Raw genomic sequence first — 6,827 nt, 5'->3', positions numbered from 1 at the left:
TAGTGGACATATCTGGAAAGCAGGGAGTATAGAGAGGACCTACTGGGCTGGGTCTTGGTTGGACTAAGTAACATTGATGGTGCCCTGACCTATGAGAATATGACTCTACGTATTGCTGGCTAGACACACATCACAACACTGACAAGGCACAGCACACTCTCTAGTGGGGACCAGAGTGTCTTCGGCCCCTTCTAAGACCAATATGGTTATTGTTCTGGACTCGCATGGCAGTCTAGATAACTCAGTATCTCTTCCCCATGTCCTATCCCAGACAGAGGCTGTGGCTCACCACTGGATCACCTATGAGTAAGTGTACATCTATGCTGCATGGCTTTCCAAGAATTCTTGGCTGTTTTCCACATTTAGAGACTTTGATCCCAACAACCTTGATATTCAACCAAAGAAATACTTTTCCAAGCAAGAAAGATTTTAGTCTGGTTTGTCCAAGGAGGATATGAGAAACATCCTCTAACTCAGTCCTTCTGAGCAAAGCTGCACAGTAGAGTCACCTGAGGGTCTTGTTCAACATACCCTTTGCTCAAAGAATTAACTGGTCAGGAAAGTCCAGGTGATCCTAGTGTGTAGTCAGCACTGAGGGCCATGGGTCTAACTGCATCCAGCAATTTGCTGCTGCCTGACTCCAGGACTAAGATAACTAGAATAAAAATAAATGATTCTTACCCAAAACCCAAGGCTGGACAACTCAGTTGTTCAGAAACTGGCTTCAGTTCTTATGTCATAATATTTGAGAAAAGCTGTACAACTGCCTGTCAATCAGCCAGTAGCTGCGATCCTGGCCCTGTCTTGTAGTGGACTGGAAAAGTGTTCAAATTGAGACCCCCCTTCATGTTTTACTTCCACTACCTGGATATCCATAACTGTATGCTTGAGTGAAGACTATCAAACCTGGCTTTTTGGTCTCTGCATATATTTGAAACTTGATAAGGCCTTCCTTAGAAATATTTCTATAGGGCCGGCCCCGTGGGTTAGCGGTTAAGTGTGCGCTCCGCTGCTGGCGGCCCAGGGTTCGGATCCCGGGCACTCACCGACGCACCACTTCTCCGGCCATGCTGAGGCCGCGTCCCACATACAGCAACTAGAAGGATGTGCAGCTATGACGTACAACTATCTACTGGGGCTTTGAGGGGAAAAAATAAATAAAATAAAAATCTTAAAAAAAAATATTTCTATAGAGATTAGAAAAATGAATCCTCTTCTTTCTTCCCCATCATTGCATCCAGGGATCTCTTCGTATTATTTCTTACAACTGCATGTGAATCTCAAATTATCTCAACATAAAAAGTTGAACTAAAAAGAAAACAAGGCAGTGGGCTGGATTTAGTCTGTGGGCCCTGATTTGCCGACCCTTGGACTGTAGCAGTGTCAGAACTTAATAAAGAGTTACAGGAATTAATGTTGTGTCAGTGAGGTTAAGTGACTGGTAGGTAGGTTGATGCCACTGGCAGAATTCCTCATCCGTTATATTAGGATTGTCCCTTAGAATTTACACAGCACATTTCACCCCCATGGAGCTTATCCTATCTGCCACATGGAGAATCAGCCTAGGGCAATGGTTAAGAGTCAGACAGCCTAGATTTGAATCCTGGCTGCCCCACTGTCTAGTTGTGCTGCCTTGGGGGAAGTCACATAACCTCTCTGCACCTCAGTTTTTTCGCCTGTAAAATGGAGCTCTTATGTATACTTACTCATTTAAGAATCACAAAGTAAAGTGCTTGGGACAGTCCCCGACCCTTGGAAGCCCTATTATAGGCATTAATGATTATTGCTTCATTGATGCTTCGTATGTCTGAATTTCAGCAAGGAAATTTGACTAAGTCACTCACCATACCTTTGGATCCTAGCCTATAAAACTATGGACAAGGTACTGGGATAGTTAGGGGATTTTAAATGTCTAGACCTAAACAATCTAGATTGATGGCTCTAGGTCAGTGGTCCCCAAACCAGCAGCAGCAGCCTGGGGGCTTGTCAGAAATGCAAATTCTCAGGCCCACCCCAGACCTACTGAATCAGCAGCTCTGGGGGTGGGGCCCAGCAATCTTCAAGAAGCTTTCCAGATGATGCTGGCGCGTGAGATAGTTTGAGAACCACTGCTTTAGGCCCATCTGAAGAGTTTCCATTGCTGCAGCCCACAGGATGCTGTTCTTGGTGCTGCCTTGTCCCCACTCTCCTCAAGATCTCGGTTAAAGATAGGGAAGAGCTTGTTCTCAAACTGGCAGATCAGACATGCAAAGCCAGCCTGGAGGAATAACTATGCTATCGGATGCTAGAATGTGGGCCTGAAATGATTGCAGTCAGTTGGAAGTGCCAGCCCAAATTTATAAAGTTGTTTTGATTTTTAATAGAGATAGCTTTATTTTTGCCTAACACAAGTTTCTAACTTAAGTTTCTTGGCATTTTGTTTTCTACATGTTCAGTGAGGTTGTCAGTGGTGATGCAGGTATCCAGGCCCTGTGTTCCTAGTTAGCACCGTGGCCAAGAATGCAGGACTGCAGCAGGTTGACCCCGAGTACAGGAGCGAAGCCCTGCCTACTACCTCTTGGCATTACATAATTTGATCACCTAGTGAGAAAGGGTACCACGCAGGAGAAAAAACCGAGTGGAGTCAATTATGAAGGGATGGCAGTGAGTTGGCGAAGAGGTTCAGGAGCCATTCTAATGCAGTTGCATTTGCCATCTGTGCTGGTCCCCGAGCGTTATTAGCTGTTTTGTCTTATCTGGGCCAAGCTCTCTTCTTCCCACGCTCTGGGAGTCCCTGCCAGCCAGGGGCTCTGAGACCAGCTCAGTTGGTGGTGTGGTCTGCTCCTGGCAATGGAAGCAGGTCTATAATTGGCCCATGATTGGATTGGATTTGGCTCAGTATGACTCCCAGCCTCTCTCTCCCCTAACAGATAACCAGCAGTAAACTTCGTATATGATTCTGCAGGGAGTCTGGGACGCCATTTCTTGGCTGCTGGTTACAATGGAGAGCTTTCCAGAGGAGTTGACTTTTAGGGTGATGATTTGGGGGCATCTTATAGTGAAGTTTTCCCCAGGTGCATTTGTTTGCTACCTAGTCTTTCTGAAATTAAGACGTTTCAACCTGATTTTCAAATCCGGGATCCAATCTCTGTGTGTGTGTGTGTGCACATGTGTGTGTTGCATGTTTATATGTATACAAAGAATACAGTGTGATTTTTAAAAATTAGAGCAAGAACACAGTAAATAGAGATGGGAATTGAGATAGTATATTTCCTTTGAAATATGTCTATAGATGGATGTGGGTAGATTAATCCTAGCTATCTTTTGTGTGTGTGTGTGTGTGTGAGGAAAATTAGCCCTGAGCTAACATCCGTTGCCAATTCCCCTCTTTTTGCTGAGGAAGACTGGCCCTGGGCTAACATTCGTGCCCATCTTCCTCTACTTTATATGGGACGCCGCCACAGCATGGCTTGACAAGCGGTGCGTCGGTGCGCGCCCGGGATCCGAACCTGTGAACCCTGGGCCGCCGAAGCAGAGCGCGCGCACTTAACCGCTGCGCCACTGGGCCAGCCCCCTAGCTATCTTTTTATGTCAATGAGAAAAGTCCTTCCGGGTATAAGCACAGCCATTATCTGTTCGGTTCTGGCCCACAGCATGGGTTGTAACTAACCCCTCCTTGGCACCTGCTGCAGACTGCCTGGTGATCCTACTTTTCTGATTAAAAGAGATCACACCCATTTTCTAGAGATGGACTTAACTAGGCTTAATTAATAATTAGTCTTAAAATGAACTTTCTCTGGAGGGAGATGACGATCTATCCCACAATCTTCCACCCTGTCTAAAGTTGGAAGTCACGTAAGAATGAATTGCAAATTCAGTTCCTGCCCTACCTATCTCACAGGACTGTTGTGAGCCTCGAAAGAGAGAATGAACCTAAAAGTACTTTGGAATTCTCAAAATCAAGCGCAAGGGCTTGTTAATATTATTGCTACTATTAGCCTCTAGTTAAAAGATATGATTTGGATTTGGCCATAAAACCCCAAACAAGCCTCTCTTTCCTCATTGCCTAGCTTGTGATACCCTCCCCCTGATGTGGCCATTTCACAGTCTCCAAGCTGCCATGTTATTTGACACCTGTATTTATAACTGACTGCCTACCTGTTTCACTCTTATTGCAAAGTAGATGCTACTTAATTATCAGATTAAGTAACGTCAGAAAGAGGGAGAGACCCCTCCTGGACAGTAATAATAGGTGGAAATTGGATGTGAATGGGGCATAGGCCAGGACAGGATGCCAGAGAGAAGACAGCTGGGGCTGTTTAGATGTTTAGACCGCCATGGATCTTGTTTTAGTTTCCGGACCAGACTCCAATAGTACGTAGTCTGTGTACAAAAGATTATCAAAAAGATGAGGTGCTTCTTTTTGGCCATCAAGCCCATTTGAAATGCTCAGGAAAATGGTGTCTGAAATGCATTGTTTCACTTCTCCTTGATAGTAGGAGAATGGTAGCTTGACTCTCCAAATATTTCTTAAACTGATTTTCTTCAGAGAAAAGTCGGAAATTACAAACCAGATGCATTTACTAGTTAAAAATGGCAGAGGGGGTGCGAGTGATCCCTTGACGTCTCCAAAACAAAATGAAAGTGCTCAAGTGAAATGTTGGTGATTTTGCTGTCTCAAGACCAGGGCTTTGGAAACAGGAGCTGCTGCAGGTTTTGAAAAATGGGACTGCGACGCCTCCTCCAGGAGAAAGAGGACACTTGCAGGTTAGAAATCATCTCACGAACTGGCTCAAGCTCCAATGATTCAAGGTGGGTGGTGACTGAGAAAGAGATCCTCCGGATGCTTACAAGTGCTTCAGTGAGCTTACATTAGTCACAGACAGCTAAGGGGTTTGCGTTTCCAGTGAGCTTTTTCATATTCCCTGGGGAAACACACAGAGCTACTCTTTAGAGAGTATTTCATTTAAAAACCAACCAACCAACCAACCAACCGACCGACCCCTGCCCTTGGGAGAAAGGGGCTGAGGGCAGAGGGCATGGGCGGGTTGTGGAGAGAGCAAAGGGGATGATCACTTTCTGGATGCCAGTTCGTGCCAGGTGCCCCATCTGAGATAACTCACTGTCTTTATGTTCCCCTCTCAAGACACTGTGCATTGTGGGATGTTTAGTGGCGTCACTGGCCTCTGCCTGCTAGATGTCATAGAACCCGCCCTGAGGTGTGACAATCAAAAACTTCTCCAAACATTGCTGAAGGTCCCTTAGAGTGGGGAGCAAAATTGCCCCCATGAGGTAGGTATTTTTTTCATTTTTCAGATGAAGAAACTGAGGCAGAGCGATTATACCAAATCACAGACCAAGGGAACGGCAAAGCCAGGGCATGAACCTATGCCTGAATCACTTCTAAATTGTATGTGCCTCAACCTTTTCAGTGGAATATCTGTTTTCCAACATCCTATCTAGAATCTTTCTTTGTCACTTATATTCAACGGCTGCGTTATTTTCTTGTTCATTCCTGCTGCAGCCATTATATGCAGTCTCGTCTCACGTCCTCACCCACCTAGACTGAGTTTCTTGAGGGACATGGTCTTGCATTGCCTACCTCAAATGTGGCAGTGCCCGGCACACAGTAGGTGCACAGATGTTCACTTACTAATGGAGCGAATTCATTCCAGTCCTTCAATCCTTCCCATTCAAATCCGGGTCATGCTGTTAACTTGCATTATGAAAAAAAAGGTTAATTCAGCCAAGGTAAATTCCAAGTAGCCCATGTACAAACTGATTAGGAAATGAAAATTAATTGAGTCTGAATAAACGGATGTTTGAACACTCAGAATTTAATAAACCTGTTTGGTAAGTTTTCAGGAATTAATTGTTGCCTCTGAAACTAAAGGGCAGCCATGATTCCTATCATTTGTATTCAAAATTGGGGGTCCGGCGACAGCTAGGCAGTAAAATGTGCATTACTTGTTAAGGATTTGGCTGGGCCCGCTACATGTCAGGGCCCTCCAGCGTGGAAGGAAATGCCACTGTCCTTTCTACGGAAGGTATCCAATGACTTTTGAGCAGTAGGACAGGCTTGCTTTCTGCAATCTTTCCAGCAGTCAAGATGAGCAGTTGTTCTGAGCAGCCTTTGTGCCACCTGCCTGGACAAAAGTGACTCTAATCTGTCGATTGCTTAATAGAAATTTCCGCCAGTGAAAAGCCAATTGACCGCCCCTGCCCGGGATTAAAGCAGCCACCACCTTGCCATCTGCATACAGCCCTAAACCAGAGGGTGTGGAATGATCAGTTCACAGGCAGGGAGCGGTGGCGAGGGAGTACAAGTTAAATGTGCAAGTCCTGATGTGCTCCTCGTGATTCCTTCTTCTTCTCAAATGCCACAACGTGTGCAGGGAGTTAAAACGAGCAGCGTCGTCACGATGCAGCCGAGCCTGATTAGACAGCCCGGAATTCATTTCCCCAGTTTTCTGCGTGGGCTGCACAGCATGAGAGGGAATGAGAGAAAAGGCTTCATGGGTAGGAGATGGCTGCCTCATGATGACACAGAGACGCCTGCCAAGCCCTCGCTCTTCCCAGGAGCAAAGGCGGCTCTGCAGAGGCCTGGCGTCCCTCTGCTGCAGTTTGTCAGCACTGGGCCAGGTCCACGTCATCTCCAGCACCGCCACAATTGCTGCTGCTCTGTCGCCTCTCCTCTTTCCCCCTCCCCTCCTTTCCTTCTCTTCCTTTGCCTTTCTCTCAGTCTGTCTCTCTCTTTCTTGTTTTCTCTGATATTTACAGATATTAACCCTTCCTTTTTTTCAAGACCCTTAAAAAGAACAAATTATTTGTGCTTCCATGCAATGTTC

This window comes from Ceratotherium simum, chromosome X (genome assembly GCF_057802395.1).
Source record: "Ceratotherium simum simum isolate JZ-2026a chromosome X, ASM5780239v1, whole genome shotgun sequence".
NCBI classification, from domain to species: domain Eukaryota; kingdom Metazoa; phylum Chordata; class Mammalia; order Perissodactyla; family Rhinocerotidae; genus Ceratotherium; species Ceratotherium simum.
This window is presented reverse-complemented; position numbering follows the sequence as displayed.